Here is a 24598-nt window from a genome sequence, read left to right on the forward strand (position 1 = left end):
AGGAGTCAAAGACACTCATTCAAGTGAGAAGCAGCAGGACCTAGTGGATAAAACATAGGCCTGGAAGTCAGAGGACTTGGGTTCTAGTCCCAGCTTCACCACATGTCTGCTGTGTGACCTTGGGCAAGTCACTTAATTTGTCTGTGTCTGTCACCTCATTTATTTGTATTGATGTCTGCCTCTGGCCTGGAACTCTCTCCCATTTCACTCTCCCCACCTTCAAAGCCTTATTAAAAACACATCTCCAAGAGGCCTTTCAATCATATTTATTGAGCACTTACTGTGTGCAGAACATTGTACTAAATACAATATAACAGAGTTGGTTAACAATGAGCTCATTTCCTCTTCTCTAGACTCTAAGCTGGTTGTGGGCAGGGAATGTGTCTGTTACATGGTCCTGTTGTACTCTCCCAAGAGCTTAGTACAGTTCCCTGCACACAGTGAGTGCTCAATAAAGGTGATTGATTCCTCTTCTCCCACTCCTATGTTGCACTTGGATTTGCACCCTTTATTCACCCCCTCCTTCAGTCCCACAGCACTTCTGTACATATCCAGAATTTATTGATATATTAATGTCTGTCTCCCCCTTTAGCTCATTGTCCGAAGGGGATGTGTCTACCAACTCTGTTATATTGTACTCTCAAGTGCTTAGTCCAGTGCTCTGCACACAATAAGCACTCAAATAGGATTTTTTTTTTAATGAGGGGAAAGGCAGAGATGCAGTTTTTTTTTTTAACACATCTCAAGCATCTCTCCAGAAGATTTTGCTTACCACCTCTTGTATATACATTTTTCTCCTCTCTGTAAATTATTATAGGACCCAAAACACCCACTAGAATGTAAGTTCATTGAGTGTAAGGGCCATGTCTATTAACTCTATTATAGTCTCCCAAGTACCTCATAGTGATCTGCACACAGATGCTCTGATTACATGCAGTTCTAGATTCCCACTAGTTTGTGCATGGTATCTACATATGGATCCTAGCTCTAGTCTAGATTCATTTGACTCTATGGTTCTCAGCAATGTCTGCAAAATCCTCTCCACCTCTGCCAAACTCAAGGAGCTCATTAGCCCCCAAACAACAAGCCCTTAGCTGCTCTTCTACCAATTCCAGTCTCTGGTAACAGCTGACAGACAGAATTGCTCCCCTCAAAAGCTTGGGGTGGGGGAAAAAACCCCTTTTGCTGCCTCCTGTTGTTGAAATCTCTTGTTTCCTCTCCCCTCTCTCAGTGGGAGGAAAGGTCTTTGAGTGCAGGTTGCCTGAGTTCTGTATGGTTTCACAAAGGAAGGATTTGCTTGGTGCCAAAAATGTCCCTGTAAAAACTTCATTGTGCTGTTACTTTTACACTTGCTGAACAAGAAAGTTGTCTCTTCAGCTGATCATTAAGATCACATTTTCTATCCCTCCTAAAATCTGTACCTCATTAGGTAAAGATTATTAATAAGTGGCTTCAGAAATTACATTTTTTCACCCAAAGTGCTTATAATTTGCTAATGCTAGGGAAGAGTGTCTTCTAGGCAAGACTCTAGTCAAATTGTGTGAATTTTTTCTCCTCCATGGAGGTTTCCTGCTATAAAATGAGCTGGATATTTTATTTTCAAATCATTTTTATGATCACTGCACTTAATGCAACTCATTAGCTTCCCACACCTTAGTTGGAGTCATACTGAACACCTCATTATCTCAGGAAGTCATTTCTTCTCCTTTTCTAGAGTTAGGATTTCAGATTATTCACTGATTTCGTTCATGGCTGACTTAATTCTCCCAAATGCCAAGGAAAAGGACAGCTCTTCTTTTCTCAGAAGAAAATGGATTCTTTCTCTCCAATTCAATCCACTTTAGATAAGTGTTGTTATACCAGAAACAAATTGCAATTTAACAGCCTCCCTCCTTCAGTTACTTCCTGGAGAATTGCTAGTTCTTTTAGGTAACAAAGGGAAGCAGTAGCAAACCATTCTGAAATACGGAGATTTTTTTTTTGTCCCCAGAGCAAATGATCAGAAGTTTGCAAAAAGACTCTTAAGAAAATAAGGAAAATATTTTTTTCAATGAATGAATGTTAAAGAATTGAAACCACTATTTTAATATTAGGCTGTAAACTCTTAAATTGAGTCCCCTCAGGGACAGGGACCATTTAAAATTCTCACCTGTGTAGTCACAGAGCTCTGCACACAGTAAGTGTTTAATAAATACCATTACTTTCAAGGGCAGAGGTGGTGCCTGACCTTTTTTTTTTTTTGTACACTTCCCAGAGCCCATGTGCTCTGCATTCAATAGGTATTTAATATGGATGATGACGAATCATTGAATGTCATTTTTCTGAAGTCAAATCTAGTTTTTGAAATTCTTATGCCGTCGGGTTGTTTCCGACCCATAGCGACACCCCAGACACATCTCTCCCAGAACACCCAGCTCTCCATCTGCAGTCATTCTGGTAATGTATCCATATAACTTTCTTGGTAAAAATACAGAAGTGTCTTAGCATTGCCACCTTCTGCACAGTAAACTCGAGTCTCCGCCCTCAACTCTCTCCCACGTCGCTGCTGCCCAGCCTGGGTGAGTTTTGACTTGTAGCAGATTACCTTCCACTCACTAGCCGCTGCTCAAGTTAGGAATGGAAGGGGTAGGCCTCTGCTTGACTCTCCCTCCCGTAGTCGAGACTAGTAGAGTACTGGAAACACTCCAAGCGTGACCCTGAGAGGGGTTCAAAATTCTTGGTAGTACTGAAATACCTCTATAGCTGCCCTTAGTTTTCTAATCTGATCCCAGTGATGGTAAAATCCTATCTCTGTGAGCGAGTGGCTGAATCTACCAATCCACTGTGTTTACTGAATATGTGTGTGCAGAATATTATTCTAAGCTTTAGGGAGAGCCCACCAAAATAATGACATGATCTATCTCCTTAAGGGGCTTACTATCTACTGGGGAAGACAGGCAGACACAGATTATTTACAAACAGAAGGAGGAAGAAGAACAAGGATATACAGAAAGCTGCACAAGTGTATCAGATAAAATAGATGAATTAATACTTGATTGTACAATTTAAGTATATGGATTCCCATTTTAACATTCTTCTTCTGATAAAATTTGACTTTAATGCCACTATTTCTTACAGCACTCTCTTCTCTAGTCTGTGAGCTCCTTGAGGGCAAGGATCATGTCTAACAAGTTGTATTCTCCCAAGCAGTTAGTACAGTGCTCTGGACACAGTAAGCACTTGATAAATACCATTGGCTGACTATAAAACTTGCCTTGGTTTAAACACCTGCCTTCCCCTCTTCCCTCAACCTTTGAAGTATTTTCACTGGCTTGAATAGAGTGATTTAAGCCTATTTCAATTTAGCATTAGATCCCAAGTAATAAGCATAGATAGCAGTTCTCTAGTTTGGTAGCACAAGGTGTCTCTTTGCTAAAAAATTAATCTGAAAGGTAATATTTAAGTGCTTACTATGCTCAACTAGACTGACCTCACTGTGGGCAGGGATTGTCTGTTTTATTGTTGTATTCTCCCATGTGCTTAGTACAGTGCTCTTCACACAGTAAGCGCTCAAACACGGTTGAATGGATGAATGCCAAGCACTGCAGTGGGTACAAAATCATCAGATAAGATATAGTCCCTGCGCCTTATGAAGCTCATGGCCTTGGCAGGGGAAGAAGAGATATTTAATCCCCATTTTACAGATGATCCAACTGAGGTCTTGAGAAATTGACTTGCAGAGCTGTTAGAATTTAGATCTTCTGACTCCCAGGCCTGGGCTCTTTCCACTAGGCCATACCGCTTCCTGTGTTTTCAAAGATAACCCTTAGAAAATTAATATTTATAAATGAACACATCTAATTCAAAGTGCATTTTTACATAACTACTTGATCATGTAATTGTGATTTTTTTTTAAATAACGGGCTTAAGAGTTATATTGGTTTGGTCAATTTTGGCTTGTGAATGCTCTCTGTGGAAAACTATAGTGCTTTTTCACTTAATACTATTTTCAGGAAACCAAGTAAGAACTCTAACCTGGGTACTAGTATATACATGAATGCTGAGAATGGAGTTAAATACACAAGTGCTAAATTGGGTTGAACTAACTTGGCATATTGTGAGTTAACTGGGAAAAGCATCTTGGAGGACTTAATGGATTTTATGGGGGTTTTGGAGACAGAGAGCTGTGACTTGGTGGATTTGCAGGGCAAAAGAGTTCCAGGAAGGGGGAACGGGAGTGGGAAAGGAGTTGGAGGCTGGCTCTTTGAGAGCAAAGTGTGGTTTAAAAAATGACGTTGTGAGACCTGGTTAATAGCAGTGAGGAAAGTTAAATAGGAGATGGAAAAGATGGACAGTGGGCAAGTCACAACTTCCCTGTGCCTCACTTACCCCTTCTGTAAAATGGGGATTAATGTTGGTATTTGTTAAGCACTTACTATGTGCGGAGCACCATTCTAAGCACTGGGGTAGATCCAGGGTAATCAGGTTGTCTCACGTGAGGCTTCCAGTCTTCATCCCCATTTTACAGATGAGGGAACTGAGGCACAGAGAAGTGAAGTGACTTGCCCACAGTCACCCAGCTGACAACTGGCATATCTGGAATTCGAACCCATGACCTCTGACTCCCAAGCCCGGGCTCTTTCCACTGAGCCATGCTGCTTCATGCGTGGGACAACCTACTTACGTTGTATCTACCCCAGCACTTAGAACAGTGCTCTGCACATAGTGCTTAACAAATACCAACATTATTATTATTATACAACTAATTAAAACAGACATGTTTAGGATGGTTTTCATAGAGTCCTTTTTCTGGTCTCTAATCTTAAAAATATTTAAAATTTGGTTTTGAAAATGTAAGCTAGCATGCTTGTATTAAGGCTCAGTTGAAATACATTTGAATCTATAACAGTCACTCAACGCTTGTCACCTATGATGTTAAAAAAAAAAAAAAAAAAAAAAAAAAGCTTTCAATACAGTTATTGTGGGAAGAGGGGTGCTTCCAGTCATAAAAGTTTGGAAACTCTTTCCTGTCAGAATTACAATTTATATCTAGAATTAGATTGAGATGATTTTTCAAGGGCAGCAGCATGGCTTAGTGGACAGAGTACAGGCCTGGGAGTCAGAAGGACCTGGGTTCTAATCTTGGCTCTGCCACTTGTCTGCTGTGTGACCTTGGGCAAGTCATTTCACTTCCTCTCTGCCTCAGTTCCCTAATCTGTGAAATGAGGATTAAGAATGTGAGCCACATGTGGGACAAGGACTGTTTTTCCAACCTGATTACCTTGTATCTACCATAGGGTTTTGCCACATAAGTGCTTCACAAGTACAATAATTCATTATTATAGGAGATCATTTATAATAGGTCTCTTGTTCAGGCATGCTAAACAGCTTAATATTTTAAAAGTCACAGGTAAATACATCTCAAGATATAATTCTAGTTGAATTTGTCAGACAGGATCAAGACAATGGAATAAAAGGTAAGTAAATATTATGAAAGCTTCTGTTTTAGGAATAATTTCAGCTTTTAAAAACATCCTGCTTTGCAATCATAAAAGCTGAATTAATAGTATTGAGTGCTCACTGTATGCTCAGCACTTTACTAGGTGCTTGGGAGAGAACAATTCTACTGTCTTCCTCTAGAATTGGAAGACACATTCCCTGTCCACAAGGAGCTCACAGTCTAGAGAGGGAAACAGACACTAGAGAGATGGGAAACAGTATAAGGATATGAACGTAAGTGCTGTAGGACTGGGTTGAGTATAAAAGTGCTAAAGGGGTACCCCACCAGGTTCATAGATGGTGAGGGATGGCAGGATGGGGAAATGAAGATTTACCCAGGGAAGACATCTTGGAGATGTGATTTTAGGAGGATTCTCTGAATAATTGGTGAGAGTGTGTGCACCTCAAAGAAACCATTTGGAGTGGCAGGGACATAGGACTGTAGTCATGCATGGGTGGGTGAAAGTCTCTAGAGAAGCAGCATGGCCTAGTGGATAGATTATGAGCTCGGGAGTCGGAAGGACCTGGGTTCTAATCCTATGTCCACCACTTCAGTCAACTGTATTTTGCATTACTTTGTGCAGAGCTATGTACGAAGGGCTTGGGAGAGGACAATATAAGACACATTCCTGACTTGTCTGCTGTTTGATCTTGGGCAAGTCACTTCACTTCTCTGTGCCTGTTACCTCATCTGTAAAATGGGGATTAAGAGTGAGTCCCATGTGGGACAGGGACTGAGTCTGAGATTACCTTGTATCTACCCCAGAGTTTAGTACAGTGCCTGGTACATAGTGTGTAACATATACCATTATTATTATTTGTTCTGGCAGGCCATAGAAACTGTGGTGTTCTTTTTGGGCCAAATACTAGTTCCTACAATGGAAGGACCAGAAAAAGGAGGCAGAGGGTTGCAATATTGGACTGGGCCAAGTGCTCAAATTGAAAAATTATTTCTAGAACATTCAAAAGTTAATGATTACATAGAGCTGAGACTTCTGGAAATGGACATGATCTTGGCCATCTTTGCGACTTAACGCTGCTAAAATCCACCCTTTCCTCTCCATCCAAACTGCTACCACCTTAATATAATCAGTTATCCTATCCCACCTGGATTACTGCATCAGCCTCCATGCTGACCTCCCAGCAACCTTTCTCTCCCCACTCCAGTCCACACTTCACTCTGCTGCCCAGATCATTTTTCTACAGAAACATTAAGGACACTTCATCCCGCTCCTCAAAACTCCAGTGATTGCCCATCCACCTCCTCATCAAATAAATTCTTCACCATTGGCTTTAAATCACTCCACCACCTTGCCCCCTCCTACTTCATGTTGCTTCTCTCCTTCTACAACCCAGCCCACCCACTGCACTCCACTAGTGCCAACCTTCTCACTTTGCCTTGATCTCACCTGTCTCATCAACGACCACTTGCCCACATCCTGCCTCTGGCCTGGAAGGCCCTCTCTCCTCAAATCCGTCAGACAATTACTCTTACTCTCCCCTGCTTCAAAGCCTTATTGAAGGCATATCTCTTCCAAGAGGCATCCCAGACTAAGCCCTCCTCATGTCCCACTCCCTTTTGCATTGCCCTGACTTGCTCCCTTTGCTTTTCCCTGCCCCCGCGCCTCCCAGCCCCACAGCACTTATGTACGTATCTGCAACTTTATTTGTATTGATCTCTTCCCTGCCCCCCCCAGATTTAGACTGTAAGCTCATTGTGGGCAGGGAATGTGACTGTTGTTGTACTTAAGTGCTTAGTCCAGTTCTCTGCACACAGTAAACACTCTATAAATGACTGAATGAGTGATAAAAGGTTAAACTGTCCCCCAAGACCTACAGAAGAAAAGCAGTATCTTTCCAAGTAATGAACTATTAGCAAGTTTGGCTTTCAAAGCTGAGGCCTGCTCCTCCACGCCACCCCCCACGGCCCCACCACAGGCCTTATATATGACTCATGAGGCAGATGCCGGAAACCTGTTAGTGGTTCACCTGCAGCAGAAGACATCCCTATTCTAATGGGTGGTAATCTCGTAATAACAAGGAATGAGGATGCAAGAATACATAGCCAAGTCAGGTTAGATGTTGTTGTTTCTTGACATAGATTACTCTTAAGTGACCTTCAGATATCTAACATAGATTATTTTTACCTATGTCAAATCCATGAGTAAGCCACAGAATAATGTCACTATTTGTTGCTCTGATTCATTGCACCATCTAGTAATCAGATTCCTGGGACCTAGGCAGTCAAAAAGGGGGGGAGGGGCTTTAAAAAAAAAAAACTATCTTTAAGATTACAGTTGTACCAGTCCCTCAAAAAAAAAAAAAAAACCTACTCAAATTTTGCATTACTAGAGAAACACTTCTTAGGGAATAATTTACATATCAGGGTTGTTTGAAATATTTATAGAATAAGCCTCTTGTGCTTCAGTTACTGGGAAGGCTGCCCAGTTTCTTGTCAGAGGGTTACTTGTTTAAAGAAGCAGCGTGGCCTAGGGGATAGAGCATGGGCCTGGGAGTTAGGAGGATCTGGGTTCTAATTCCACTCCACTTGTCTGCTGTTTTACCTTGGGCAAGTCACTTCACTGGCTCAATTTCCTCATCTGTAAAATGCAGGTTAAGACTAGGAGCCCCATGTGGGACAGGGACTTTGTCCTACCTGACTAACTTTTAACTACCTCAGTGTTTCATACAGTGCCTGGCACATAGAGCTTAAATACCATTAAAAAAGAGGACAAATTATTCCACCTCCATTATTTGTACTGGGTAAATATCCAAATTATTTAACCAGATAAATTTGATGGTCAACACTTGAAAATAAAAATATGAATTTGGCAAGAAATTGTATTTTTTCAATCTTCCAGTCTGTAAAATGGAGAATCAGTGCCATTTACCTGATTCAGAGGTTGATAAAGGTATTATATAAGCAAAAAAGATATATAATAAACACTTTACACTATTCCACATCAGATGTTTATAGACTTATTATTATTTTCATTGGCAAAACTGGGATCTCAACATTACTGCATTCTTGAGATCTCATAGAAGCCCACATGAAATGTTTCTGGGAGAATAAGAGTGAACTATTTTAACTACAAGTGTGGATGTAGTACCAAAGCAATCAAAAGTTTAAAAAAAATCCCCTCCAATGAAAAATATCTTTTTCCCCTGAGAAATATAATCTCACATACTATTCGCATGTTGTCCCACACTCTCATGCCATTGGATAGGATCTCAAATGTCTTCAAATATCATCTCTTGTGAAGCTACTTAATCATTTGAGTGTTTACTTTGTGCAGAGCACTGTATTAAGCACTTGGGAGAGTACAATATGACACATTAAGCATATTAAAGAAGAACATATAGAAAGGACTGAGTGCAGATATTCAAGCCCAACATGCTACATTGTAATGTTACATATTTTTTTGTCCTTTCAAAGAAATTTGCAGATAACTTAAAATTAGTGTTGCCCTTATACATACAAAGACATAAATAGCTAAATCAATGGCTGAGGACAACTCCAAGTGTGTCAGGATTTAGAGACAAGAAGAGACTTTCCACCTGCAAGTACACAGTCCAGCATTCTCATCCTTACACTCAGCTGTCTCGTGAATATAAAGATGATTTTTTTCCCTTAAAAGAAGGCCTTTATAACTAGATGGAAGCACAAACACTGGGTGGCCAGAGAGAGAATGAGGCTCAGTCTTCTACAGGCACAGCTGAGTGAAATGATCAACTTAGACATTGACTGATTCACAACTGAACCACCACTGGAGACCAGATAAGAATTCAGCAGCAATTGGAAAACCTTATTCAGGCTTTAAATGTTGTCATTTCAATGTAAATGATTCACTCATTAGTTCCTTGTCTACTTAAAACAAAGGAATATAAAATGTATTGTCAATGCCAACTGCAAAGATTGCCCATTATATTAAATGCCATAAACCGTATTTCCATCCCTAACAGATATGTGTTGGGGATTGCTTCGGATGATGCCAGCAAATAATTTCAAAGCCCTAACCTTAAACACATATCTTGCTTGGCCCAGAACATCAGCTTTGTTATTGCTTTAGTTTTCTTCTTCAATGCACCTAGCAAGTAAAAGATAGCAATCAGCATTGTTTCAAGAAAAAACTAGGGCACCAGGATTTCTTTAGCCATTCACTATAGAGAAAAGAAACTGAGGAGGTTGTTGTTTAGTTTTGGGGTAGTAACACTTTCAAATTCTCTTACGTACTGGTGGCTTGGAAACATTTTTGCTGTATAAAAGCACAGTCACTCTCAATACTTGAAAACAGCTACAGAAATGCAAATAATTGTTATATAGTCTGGCAGATGGGGCTATTTCCGATCTCACATGGGAGTCCTCAGCAGAAAGGAAACAAGGATTCATGATATTTCTTGACTTCCGATGTGCTGCCAGGTGGTTTCTTTTAAAAGAACCACTGTGATTCCTCCCATTCATGGAAACCCACAAGGATGCTTTAAGGCTTCTGAAATTGAAGACGGCTTGCTTCTGAATTTGCTGTGTAGCTCTTAATGTTAGAGTAAGTTACAATTTTGGAGAGTTAGGAGGAAGGGTATTTTGTAGGGCTCTAGGTTCTGGAATTCATCACCTACACTGGTCTGCCAGCTCTGATTTTTCTAGCATTCAGAGTGTGGGGCAAAATGTATGTTGTTGGCCAAGTCTCACTATCCAATCAACTCTGCAGTGAAAGTGTTTACTTTGATCATCTTCATCAGCTTTATTCTCAACAATGGTATTTACTGAGCACTTACTGTGTGCAGACCCTTTTAGTTTGAGAAGTTTTACAATGGAATGAGGAAGATAAGGAAAGCAATTTAACTAAAGATATTAATAATAAATATGGTGTTGCTGAGGTGAAGAAGATTTCTGCCAAGATAAGGCAGCGTTGCATAATTTCTCTTGTCAGTTTACTCAGTGACTATCTACTGGTGTCTCCCACTCTAGTTCTTAAATCCTAGGTGTTTTGCTAAATTGCCACTGTAGCATGAAACTGTGATTTCCCTTTGCCTGAAGACTCTACCTTGCTTAGGGAAAAACCCAAGGGGACAAGATAGGATGGTTCATTTAAGATGATTCAAAGGGGAATATTCCATGGACAGAGGTGTTGATAACCTGCAGTCTGTAACTAGTCATTCCCTCTAGGTAAAGGCAGGTACACTTAGCTGAGAAGCAGCGTGGCTCAGTGGAAAGAGCACGGACTTTGGAGTCAGGGCTCATGAGTTCGAATCCCAGCTCTGCCACTTGTCGGCTATGTGACTGTGGGCAAGTCACTTAACTTCTCTGTGCCTCAGTTCCCTCATCTGTAAAATGGGGATTAAGACTGTGAGCCCCACGTGGGACAACCTGATTCCCCTATGTCTACCCCAGCGCTTAGAACAGTGCTCGGCACATAGTAAGCGCTTAACAAATACCAACATAAAATAGCTAAGTCCAAGCAGTTGAGGAAACTGTGAAGAGGCAAAGCGTTGTGTAAAACTCCTCTAAACCATGGCTGCCCACCAAAAGTAATAGATCTAATACAGGACCCTTTGAGCTAAGCAAAGCTCCAACACTGTCCATCAATTATTGAATGCTTACTATGTGCAGGGTACTGTACTAAGCACTTGGGATAGTACAACACAACTATGTAACAGATGCAGTCCCTGTCCACAATGAGCTGTTCCTTATCTGAACATTAATAAATTCTCATATGCAACAGAAATAACTAAATGGGTGGAAATCCCTTAAATCTTGGTTGATGTTAACACTAGTATCTCTTCAGTCTCCCTCATTTAATTTTAAGTATATTGAGAATACAGTAGCTTATACCTAAAAAGCTTCAAAGAACTGTTGGTCAATGAATAAGTGATATTTATTGAATGCCGGAGTGCAGAGCACTTTATTTACTTTAGAGAAGCAGCATGGGGCAGTGGATAGAGCACAGGCCTAGAAGTCAGAAGGTCATGGGTTCTAATCCCCGCTCTACCACTTTTCTGCTGTGTGACCTTGGGCAAGTCGCTTTTAAATTCTCTGGGCTTCAGTTACTTCATCTATAAAAGAGAGATCGAGACTGTAAGCCCCACGTGGGACAGGGACTGTGTCCAACCCAATTGGCTTGTATCCACTCCAGCGCTTAGTACAGTGCCTGGCCAACAGTAAGCACTTAAATACCATTATTATCATTATTCTTAAGTGTTTAGGGAGAAAATAGACATAAAACACTCTCAGTGACCTTAAAGAACTTTATACTCAAAAAGAAGGCTAGGAAGATGTTCACACACAGTGGAAGCTGTAGGTAGAACAAGGACATAACAGATTGTATAAATGTCAGGAAGAAATAGCTGAGTAAATAATTAACTGTACACTTAAGTATACCCATGCATACAAACGATGAGGATAAGTACAGATACAGACCTGCTGTTGGGTTGATGCTAGTGGGTAATATGGGGTGACTGGATAAAAATAACTAAAAACAAACCTTTGTCACAGATTGCCATTTATTAGCATATTACATCATATTTCTAGGAATAATTAAGCTGGGGGTGGGCATCTAAGAGGAGAGCAAAAAAAAATCTGAAATGTCTTCAAATTCACTCAATCATTTTTAAGTGCTTACTGTTGTGCAGAGCACTGAACTAAGCACTTGGAAAGTGCAATTCCACAATAAGGAGACCATCCTTACCCGCATCAGGCTAATTCCAAATAAATACAGGTTTTAGGAGATGATGCAGCGTGACATTGGGGATAGAGCGGGGCCCTGGGAGTCACAAGGCCACTGATTCTAAACCCAGGTCTGCTGCTTGTCTGCTGGGTGACCTTGGGCAAGTGTCTTCTCTGGGCCTTAATTACCATATCTAGTAAAATGGGGATTAAGATGGTCAGCCCCATGTGGAACATGGACCTGATTACCTCGTATCTACCCCAGAGTTTAGAACCGTGCCCAGCACTTAAATTTAGCACTTAAATACCTTAAAACAACAAAAGTAAGGGTGACCATAAAAGATGCAATAAGGAAGAGTGATCTTATCCATGGAATCCAGATTTTTTAGGTCTTATTCTGCCAGGGGAGATGGAGAGAAAAGAGCAGCATAAAGCAATGAAACTTGCTGGTCTTGGGTGGGTTTTATTAGTCTTAACAACACACTTATCCCAAATGGAGGAAAGAGGAGTCATTCTCATTGGTGAGAGACTGCTAATAAGGCAGTTTTCAGATCTTGTGCCTTTGAGGATGAAAGTGGTTGGGGTGGGGAGAAACCTTGAATCTTATAGTCACTTGGCAGGCATACTGCATACTAGACAGTGACAACTCAGTTGTGAACTCTGAGACTGAATTTTCAATGTAGAATGAATTTTGAGCTTAGGTTCCCCATGAATATTTTTCTAAACTCTATAGAAGTAAGGATAAAGTGGAAGATAGAATGAACTGCATGTTTGGCCACAATTTAGAGCAGATCTTGAAAATATGGCTCACAATTAGATTAATCTAATAAAGACTTCTTCTGAATTCCTAAAATATTTTTTACTTAAAAATTCAGGAGTGAAGAAGTCTGATTACTGTGATGCTAGGCTTTGGTAAATGTTGATATTTGAAACAAGTGTTCAAAATGTATTACTAGTGACAGTTATAGTAATGGTTTAGGAATGTACTAAACACCACTTTTCTCTTTAAGCAGCCACGACAAAGCAAATACAAGCCATGTATTATATTCATTTTCTTATGGGCTATTATTATTAGTTTATTAGAAGCCTACTGAGTTCTGTATACCCATGATCAGAGAAATTCCTTATTTGATGTTTGAGGGTTTTTAAAATTTTATTTCTTACTTACTATCTGATACTCATGAAACATTCACAAGTTTTCCTGCTCTCTCATCCCATCATTTCTATCTCTGTCCATTCCCAAGAAAGACAGGTCCAAAGTGATTTAGGAGCAATTGAGTTTGATTCTTCCTCTCATGTTTGGAATGATGCAGAAAATGCATTCTTGGGGAAACCTCTATTCCCATCCCTCACTTTTTTTTTTTTTTGACTCCTTCCCCATCCTCTGGCTGCTTCTTTCATCAGTAGCAGAGGAGCATATTTTCTGCTTCAGGGACTCCATAATAATACTCCTGCTGGAGAGCTAAATGGCAGCTGCTGGATATGTGGCTTGCATACAGTTACTGGCCAAAGCCTTGGCAATTCTTAATCATGCTTCATTCCAATGCTGTACCACCAGGGCAATCCATGAACATGTAAAGCAGTACCACAAGGAATTCCCTGGTGTCCCCTGCCAACTTTCAGGAATAGCGAATGGGTTGTCAGAACAGGGTGTTTCACTTAGAGTAGCAATCTAATTTTCTATAGCTAGTATACCCCAGGTTATTCAACATCCCTGTGATGTAGTTAAGGAGCAGCTGCTATGATCACCTTCTTTCTTATTAATGACAAAGCTGAAGGCTTGAGAAAGTAGCTAAAGTTTAACCCAATCAGAGCCTGACTTAGAATCTAGGTCTGTCCTGGAGCCTATGATATGCTGTAATGCACATTTTGGAAGATGAGTTTCCTTTTAGAGCAATCATTTTCTGAGGTCTGGAGTTTCATTGTGTTGTACAGGGCCCTACCACCATGGACTGCTGTGCTGTTTGCTTTGCATGTAGCATTCTAATAACTTGGATCCTAATATGCTAAATCAACATCACTCTAAAGGCAGATCTGTGTGTGCTCCAGTCTTCATCCTACATGGTAAAAGTCAGTGCTGCTATATTATTTTCAAGGCATAACAGACTATTTAGTCAAGAAGATCATAAGAACAATGAGTAAAAAGAGAACTGCAGCTTGAGTCCCCACACTTGGCTCCTCTAAAGGTAACATTCACCGTCTTGTCTTATTCTGTCGAGTAGCCTCCGACCTATAGCAACTCCACGGATACATCTTTCCCAGAATGCCCCACCTCCATCTGCAATTCTTCTGGTAGTGTATCCATAGTTTTCGTGGTAAAAATATAGAAGTGGTTTACCATTGCCTTCTTCCACACAATAAACTTGAGTCTCTGCCCTCGACTCTCTCCTATGCTGCTGCCCAGCGCATTTGAGTTTTGACTTGTAGCAGGTTGCCTTCCACTCATTAGCCACTGTCCAAACTAGGAATGGAATGGGTATGCCTCGGCTTGACTCTCTCTCCTGTAGCTGAGAGTGGTAGAGTATTGGAAACTCTCCAGGTGCCATCCTGAGAGGTGGACTTATTCACTGTACCTCAGGCCAATCTCTCCAGCTGCTGATCCCTTTTTCCTCCTCCTTCATAGTCAACAGACCTTAGCTCTTCCCAGACCTCCTGCAATCATATCAAGCCTTTTCTGATTATTCTCCGATCTCCCCACTTTATTTCCCCCAGTTGCCACTTCAGCTCTTTACCACCTAAACACTGTTGTATTCACACATTCCCCTATTGCACTTACTCCATTACTTCTTCCTAGCTGTAATTGACTAAAGCATCTGTCTTCCCACCTAGGTTCTACTAAAGTCCTAGAGTGCAGGGATCATGTATAGTAATTTCATTGTCCTCTCCCAAACACTTAGCCTTACCCTCATAGCACTTATGTACATTTATTTATAGTGGATAGAGCACAGGCCTGGGAGTCAGAAGGTCATGGGTTCTAATCCAGGATTCGCTACTTGCCTGCTGTGTGGCCTTGGGCAAGTCAATTCGCTACCTGGTACCTCATCTGTGAAATGGGGATTAAGACTGAGCACCCCATATGGGACAAGGCCTGTGTCCAACCCGGTTTGTCTCCACCCCAACACAATACAGTGCCTGGCACATAAGTGCTTAAATACCACAATTACTATTTCCCTGTAATTTATTTTAATACTTGTCTCCCCTGCTACATCACACATCATTGGTGTTTATGAACACTCACTGTATGTACAATACTGTACTAACTGCTTGGGAGAGAATACAATAAAGCTGGTAGACACAATCCCTACCCATAGGCAGTTTACAGACTAGAGGGGGAAACAGACACTGAATTATATTACAGCTAGAGGAAATGACAGAGTGGAAGGATATGAACATAAATACTGTGGGGCTGGGGTGAGTCAAATTTCTTAAGGCGTACAAAGCCCTGTGAGTAGGTGGACATGGAAAGAAGGAAGGAGAAACAGGGAAAGTGAAGGGTTAGTCCGGGAAGGCCTCTTGGAGGAAATTTGATTTTAGTAGGGTTTTGAAAATGGGGAGAGAGGTGGTCTGTCAGAGATGAAGGTGGAGGGAGTTCCAGGCCAGAGGGAGGATATGGGCAAGGGATTGGTGGTGTGAGCAGGGATTGTGCCTGCTGACTCCATGGAGCTGTCCCAAGTGCTTAGTATAGGGCTCAGCACAGAGTAAGTGCTCAAGAAGCATACTGATTGATTCTCTCAAATTCAGAGGTGACTACTGACTCTTGCAAGTATGTCCTTCATAATCTACATTGTGAAAGAAACTAGGGTCTTGGAAACAAAAATGAGATAATTCACTGCTTTGGTCTTAAAAAAAAAAAAAAAAAAAAAAAAAAGACAGTAAAACTGACAGTGAGCATTTTGTTTCCACCAGTGAATTTGCATTTTAGCAGTGGCTTTGGTAGATAATTATCCATCCACTTTGTAATTATATCACACCAGGTAATACTATTGGTAATGACCTGTCAACATTTCAATTAAAAATTGTGTAAGTGAATTATAGCTATATTAATTTTGCATTTTTACCTATAAAGGTGTTTGTTTTGATAAATTATAAAGAATGAAATTCCCAAAAGAATTTCTATGTCAGCATATAATTGATATGTTATGACATAAATATGTAAAAGCCAACACAAAGGGGATAGAAAAAATTACTAGGAGGAAAGACAGATTTCAGTGATAGAGATACAATTATTACAAACTATTCTACTTTACTCCACTACTCCCAGCAATGTTTTCTCTAAAACCTTCCAGTCTTGTCCATTTTCAATTCTGCCTAACAAAGTGAAAAACCAATAGCAACTGTACACAAAATTGACCCTGATTAGTGTAAATTGATGACAGCTGAATGCATGCCTTACTTCATTTAACAGTAGGATCATGAAGAGAAAGAAAATCGGAAAACAAATACGAGGAACAGCAGGGGAAACAACTCTCTCGGTCACTTTACTGTATTAATAGCTCTGGCCTTTGAGATTCAAAATTGTTTGTTTTATTTGCTGGTCTGCTTAAAATCATTTTTACAAACTCACGAATACTATAAAATATTCATCCTGGGCTCTTTTTGAAATGTAGCACCATCATCCTGTACTTAGTTCTCTCACACAAGGTATTCAAAGCACTTCCTATCTATATGCCTCATAGAAAAAAAAAAAAAAGCTTGAATTGAGGCATTCTTAGTTGCCCATTCCATGAAGTGGAGAGATTGCTTCTGCAGCCCTCACTGTAACCCTGAGATCCTTTCAGGAATCTGAAATGAACAAGTCTGGAAGTCTAGCCCAAAGAGCTTCAAAGACCCAAAATGGTGGATTTCTGGTCTATTAGCTCTTTGAAGTCTAGCACCTTCTCATCTCCCTTTAAATCCCTGCCCTTATTTCTTTCTCCAGTTCAAAATATAAAGTTACCTCCTGGTTAAGTTATTGATTGCTATTAAGGTAAAATACTGTAGAATGAAGACAGGAAAAGAAATGAAATCTTTATTTCACTCATTGCATTTGAGTGCTTACTGTGTGCAGAGCACTGTACTAAGTGCTTGGTTATTATTTCAAAGGTTACCTATGAATCTTGGCTATCGAAACCACAGAGAGTGATTTAACAGTTCAAGGAGGATGGGAAAATGAGAGGGAGAGTCCACTTGGCAAAATTCTGTTAAATGGATATTAAAAATAATGTGAAATTCAACTGCTATTTCCTGGCTGCCTAAATGTGCTATTGTTTAAGAATGAAAAGAGTGTATAATCCAAATGTGGTTGATTCGAATTATGACTTTTAAGCATGGCTTAGTGGATAAGAGCATGGGCCTGGGAGTCAGAAGGACCTGGGTTTTAATCCTGACTCCAACACATCTACTGTGTGACCTTGGACAAGTTACTTAACTTCTCTGTGTCTATCTTACCTGTAAAATGGAGATGAGTGAGCCCATGTGGGACAGGGACTGTGTCCTACCTGATTAACTTGTATCTACCTCAGTGTTCAGAATAGTGCTTGGCACACAGTAAGTGCTTAACAAGTACCATTATTATTATTAAGGTCCTTTTCTTTTAGAATTAGTAAAGTTTTATGGCATACAGCCTTACAAAAATAATGTACAAAGCCCAAGAGACCTCGATAGCTCCGTTGCTTTCCAAGACGCAGTTACTGTAGGAATGCTAAGACTCAATGTCAAGCCTTGTTGTAAATTGTTTTTTACTAACTGCAAGGTTAACAATTTCTATATAATAATAATAATGTTTGTATTTAAGCGTTTACTATGTGCCGAGCACTGTTCTAAGCGCTGGGGTAGACACAGGGGAATCAGGTTGTCCCACGTGGGGTTCACAGTCTTAATCCCCATTTTACAGATGAGGTAACTGAGGCACCGAGAAGTTAAGTGACTTGCCCAAAGTCACACAGATGACAAGTGGCCGAGCCGGGATTCGAACCCATGACCTCTGACTCCAAAGCCCGTGCTCTTTCCACTAAGCCACGCTGCTTCTCGTCATATATTTTTCTGACTTTAAAAAAATAGGAATGTGTTTTTCAGTATTATACTTAAATTCATTTAACACAAGGAGTAGCATTTGATAATATTTAGGTGACAATAAACAGACATTTACTAATGACCTACCTGCTGTGAAAAGGAAAATATTTAAAGAACTAAACTTTCCCTGAGGGAAAGAAGCATTAGGTTGGTAACAATTAGCCATTATTATCACAAAACACTTTAAAACATTCAAGACTCCAAGTTAGTATCCCAAACAGACTCCTGGGTATTTCAAGATTAAATCCTGAACTTGCTTGTATGCTGTTGAAAGTTGGGAGGTTCATGAGAGCACCATTAGGAATAGAATCCTTTTCAAAGAGAAGAAAAACAAGAAAAATTTCTTAGACAACACAGACCTAGAGAAAATCAGGTCTTGTCCAAAGATGATGAAATAAAACTGAACATTTTAATCCTGATGCCTGAGCACTGATTTAGAAGCCCGTGGAGAAAAGAGTAAATCCCAGAAGAGATATTTGCTTTATTACATTTTTAAAAATGGTATTTAAGCATTTACTATGTGCCATAGATGGCTTTAACCACTGGGGTAGATTCAAACTAATCAGGTGAGACACAATCCATGTCCCACATGGAGCTCACAGTCTTAATCCCCAGTTTACAGATAAGGTAACTGAGACACAAAGAAGTGATGTTACTTGCCCAAGGCACACAGCAGACAAGTGAGGAACCAGGATTAGAAACTAGGTCCTTCTGACTCCTGGGCTCCATTCATTCATTCAATAGTATTTATTGAGCGCTTACTATGTGCAGAGCACTGTACTAAGCGCTTGGGATGAACAAGTCGGCAACAGATAGAGACAGTCCCTGCCGTTTGACGGGCTTACAGTCTAATCGGGGGAGACGGACAGACAAGAACAATGGCAATAAACAGCGTCAAGGGGAAGAACATCTCGTAAAAACAATGGCGACTAAATAGAATCAAGGCGATGTACAATTCATTAACAAAATAAATAGGGTAACGAAAATATATACAGTTGAGCGGACGAGTACAGTGCTGTGGGGATGGGAAGGGAGAGGTGGAGGAGCAGAAGGAAAAGGGGAAAATACACACTAGGCTGTACTGAAACCCTCCTGTCCAGGTGCTCCTTAGTCCTAATCTTCACCCAGAGCTCAAGCCAGAACCAGAAAACTCTCCTGCACTTTTTTTTCACTTTGGCTTTTCTAGGATATAGACAATTCTATGATAGAAAATCTTCCAGAATAATAATTGGACCCCTTAAATGAGATTTCCAACTAGTCTGCAGGTAGAGATGGGCTTTCTCACAATAGCTAAATTCTTCTTAAATTCTTAAGTTCCCAGGACTGCCTTGATTTCAAATACTAAACTTGAAACCATTTCATAATTGCTAAAGCTCTACCTTCTGAGATTTACCTCCAATCTCTGATGTGGCAGCATTTAAAATTCCTTCCCCTCCAAATCCATGCAAAACCAGAAAGAGGTAGATGAAGCTGAGTAATTTAGACAAATAATAAATGTGAACATTTGCACGTCCCTTGAGGGGGAAAAACGTCTAATTTGCAGTCAGGTCCAGCTAGTCTCTCTTCCTCTTTTGTTTGCAAAGTGACATTTTTTTTTATTTGTAGCATCTCATTAAGAGGTGTAGAAATGAGCCTTGAACAGTCCTGTGTAGAAATGAGCCTTGAAAAACCCCTTGACCTTCTTTCCTTGGGGATTAGTTGCAGAATGCAATTCAATCTGGCAAGTTGGCATATTTTATTAAGCACCTGCTCATTGGAGGAGGACATAAGCAACACACAGTGACCCAAACTGCCGATAGGAACAGTGCATATACCATCACTGTCAGCAGGCTATTCTAATCTTGGGCAGATTGCCATTCAGTGGGATTTCTTGAGAAAATGGAGCAGGACAATAAACAAAAAGGTGCCATAACTTCAATTCAGGCAGAATTTCTCTCTAATGCATTTTCAGAAATGAGATCTTTCAAGAAACCCAAATATTTAACCTCAGCCAATCTAAAGATTAACTGTTGGTTCACAGTTTGGTTCTTTTTTCATGAAAAGGGTTAGATAAGAGCTTGGAATAAAAAGTGATTATGTGCTGACTTTAAAATATATCAGCTACCCTAATATCAGCCATTGAAATTGCATGTGAGAGTACTAATAAAAAATACACAAGAAGCTGGAAATCTTACACTATACTGTACTAAGCCCAAGACCTCTATGCAGTATTTGTAGATTTTTACAAAATAATTTGACACCATCAGTTGACTCTGGTAATGACTGTGAGAAAAATTTGGCTGTCAGAGGAGTTATCTGAGATCCCTAAGATACACCAGCATAGTATGGTTGGTAGAGATAGAGTTGAAGGTCCTTTTGTGCCCTTTCTCAATAATAATAAAGTAATAACTGGTATTTAACTGCTTATTATAAGCCAAGCACTGTACTAAACACTGGGGTAAATGCAAGATAATCAGGTTAGTACATAGTCCCTGTCCCACATGGGGCTCATGGTATAAAGGAGAGGGGAAACAGGTAATTGAATCCCCATTTTACGGATGAAGAAACTGAGGCACAGTGAACTGACTTGCCCGTGGTCAAAGAGCAGGCAAGTGGCGGAGCTGGGATTAGAACCCAGGTCTCCTGATTCCCAGGCCCATGCTCTTTTCACAAGGCCACTTTGCTTCTTGCTTAGCGCAATCCTTGCTCTGCACACAGCAAATGCTTAATAAATACGATTGATTGATTCCTAGTGAGATCTTAACAAGTACCATTAAAAAGAAACTAAACTATTGAATGTTGATGATGATGCCCTTGAGGCATGAATAAGAAACCATGTAGTTAAAAAAAATTTCTTTGGAATCAGCACAGCGTTTATGGTTTGGCAATCTTGAAGAAAACTGAGGTGTTTCTAGAGCTATGGAATAATAAAGCTGTAATATACATAAATATGTATATACATCGGTATATGAAAATACAGATGCATATAAACCCTGCATTAAAGTAAACTCGCATTGTAGTCCTCTCCCCATTTCTGACCAAGTGCCAGGCACAAAACTGTTAGAAGCAGTGTTGCCTAGTGGAAGGATCACGGGCCTGGAAGTCAGAGGACCTGGGTTCTAATCCTGGTAATGCCACGTGTCTGTTGTGACCTCAGGCAAGTCATTTAATATCTTTGTGTCTCAATTTTCTCCTTTATAAAGTGGAGATTAAGACTGAGCTCCACATGGGACATGGACTGTGTCCAACTTTTATCAGCTTCTATCTACCCCAGCACTTAAAATAGTGCCTGGCAAAGAATAAGTACTTAAATGCCATTAAGAAAACACACACACACACACACCCCCCCAAAAAAAAACACCCCAAAACCCCAAAAAACTGTTCCTTTTGACACTGCACCATGCTGTATCCAGGCAAATGCTTATGTTCAGAACAACACTCCTTAGTTATGCCAATGTGTTCCATCCAAAATGTATAATGAAAAAAGCCATGCAAAAGCAGTGTGGCTTAGTGGATAGAGCATGGGCCTGAAGGTCAGAAGGACCTAGATTCTAATCCCAGTTCTGCCACTTGTTTGCTGTGTGACTATGGGCAAGTCAGTTCACTTCTCTGGGCCTCAGTTCCTCATCTGTAAAATGGAGATTAAGATTGAGCCCTATTTGGGACAGGGACAGTGTTCAACCTGATTCTTACATCTACCCCAACACTTAAAATCATGCCTGGCACATAGTAAGTGCTTAAATTGTTATTAAGTGGCTGTATACATATAACTTCAGTAATAATAATAATGATGGCATTTGTTAAGTGCTTACTATGTGCCAAGCACGGTTCTAAGCACTGGGGTAATCAGGTTGTCCCACGTGGGGCTCACAGTCCTAATCTGTATTTTACAGATGAGGTAACTGAGACTCAGAAGTTGTGACTTGCCCAAAGTAACAGCTGATAAATGGCAGAGTTGGGATTAGAACCCATGACCACTGACTCCCGAGCCACTAAGCCATGCTGCTTCTCTATCTAGCATACTTAGGGAATGGGCGGTGCAGGCTGGTCAATATGCTGATGATCTAAGAGCTAGGGATGGCTAGCAAGAGGGTTTAAGCAAGAGGACTTAATATAATCCTATAGTGCACTAAAATTTCTTTGGAAGCCCCAAGAAAGTCTATAAAGAGTGAGCCAGCGGCACAGTGAACTCCTGCCATCTACATTCACGGGACTGTTTATTGATCACATTAGGAGAACAACACTCTCTAAGTTGCTGGTTGCAGGGGTGTAGCCGAGCCTGAAACCCCTGGTATCCTTGGGCAGAGGGAGTTTGTTAATCAGCTGCCTCTACCCACCTTGGGCTATCCCAGCTCTGCCTCTTGTCAGCTGAGTGACTGTGGGCAAGTCACTTAACTTCTCTGTGCCTCAGTTACCTCATCTGTAAAATGGGGATAAAGACTGTGAGCCTCACGTGGGATGACCTGATTACCCTGTATCTACCCCAGCACTTAGTGCTCTGCACATAGTAAGCACTTAAATGCCAACATTATTATTATTATTACTTTTAGTTCTGCCTATTGATAAAAGTCCCAGAAGCCACGATGGTTGCCATTTAAGGACACAGGACGGTCTGACATCAACATGGCCATTACTGAAGCTTATGGGAGCTCTTCCCATGGCCAGATCAAACACACTTTTTTCCAGCTTTGGACCAGGTACCAAGCTTATTCTCTATGGCCATGATCACATACTTTCATGGCTCTGCCCCCAGTTCCCATTCCCATTGTAACTCTTCTCCCCTCCATCTCAGCCTGGCCTTGGAATTAGAGAGAAGGACAGAGCAGCAACAGCTGTTATTGTGGATGTGGTTGCTTTCCCTTCTCCTTCTTGACTGGGGCTGGGAAGTGGGGAGGTGGGGGGATGATTGATTTTACCATCCTGGCAACTACAGCTGTTGCTGTGACTCCAGTTCAAAAAATTACTAAAATACTGGACTGTGGGGTGAAAAGAGAGGGGAAGAGGGAACTGAATTTGGGGCACAGGGGAGCAGGCAAGCCCTTCAGGACATGGAAGGGAAATAGACAAGGAGAGGAGGTCTGCAGGGAGGGATTTACAGTGTAATTTCTACTTACCTGTGGTCTTGCCATCACAGTTCTGAAACAGAAGCAGCATGGCCTAGTGGAAAGACCACAGCCCTGGGCCTCAGAGGAGCTGGGTTTTAATCCCAGCTCTGCCAAGTGCCTGCTGTGTGTTGTTGGGCAAGTCACTGAACTTCTGTGCCTCAGTTTCCTCAGCTGCAAAATGAGGATTAAATACTCTTCTCCCTCTTAAACTGTGAACCCTATGTGGGAAAGGGACTGTGTCCAAACTAATTAACTTGTATTTAGCCCAGTGCTTAGACCAGTGTTTTGCATATAGTAAATACTTAGCAAATGCCATAAAGAAAAGGGCCTAACAGATTGCATGTAAATCATAGGAAAACACACCCAGTGAATCAGCCATTCACAACATATCCACTTTCTGGAAGAACACATCGTGGCTATAATGTGGAATATGCCCATATCAACAATATCTTGCAGATCTTCACAACCCTCATCAAAACATACATCATGTAATACAGAACCAGGTAGGCAACATGCCCTGACAAGTGCTGGGATGCCAGGGATCACAGTCTAAATGGGAGAGAGGAAGGTTATTTCATTCCCATTTTACAGATGAAAACACTGAGGCTCAAAAAAGTTAAGTGGCTTGCCCAAGGTCCTCCAGCAAGCAAGTGGTGGAGCCAGGGCTAGCAGCTGTAATAGTCCTGTGTTATTTCCAGTAGACTGTGGTCCCACCTTACAAGTAAAAGAGAAATCTTAGAGAGATGGCAGCACTTCCGTGACTTTCTGAACATTCCCTCCGCCACTAAATATGATGTTTGACAAAGAATAGTTTGCTTGTCAGTGTGTGAAGAAATGGCTTGAAGCCACCCTAAAAATGGGCAGAGCTCTTGGATTTTTGATCTACAATCAGTGAAAGGGTGTTTTGCTTAGTCACCTTCACAGACTCTGCTTCAATGTATGGGGCACTGAAGAAGAGCTGCAGGATTTCAGACATGTCCATTGTTACTGCTATTTTCCAGAAGAAAGTTGATTTGGAGAAACTTTCCTTCAGTGCTGAAAATATGCTCACCAGCATCCTAGGACTGAATACTGGGGAAAAAAATCATTTAACTATGTGTCAGGCACCATACTAAGCACTGGGGCAGGTACCAGCAAATCAGGTTGGACACAGTCCCTGTCCTACATGGGGCACTCAGTCTCAATCCCCATTTTACAGATGAGGTAACAGAGGCACAGTGAAGTGCCTTGCTCAAGGTCACACAGCAGATGAGGGGTGGAGCAGGGATTAAAATACGTCCTTCTGATTCCCAGGCCCGTGATCTATCCTCTAGGCCACACT

The sequence above is a fragment of the Ornithorhynchus anatinus genome, chromosome X5, assembly GCF_004115215.2.
Source record: "Ornithorhynchus anatinus isolate Pmale09 chromosome X5, mOrnAna1.pri.v4, whole genome shotgun sequence".
NCBI lineage: Eukaryota > Metazoa > Chordata > Mammalia > Monotremata > Ornithorhynchidae > Ornithorhynchus > Ornithorhynchus anatinus.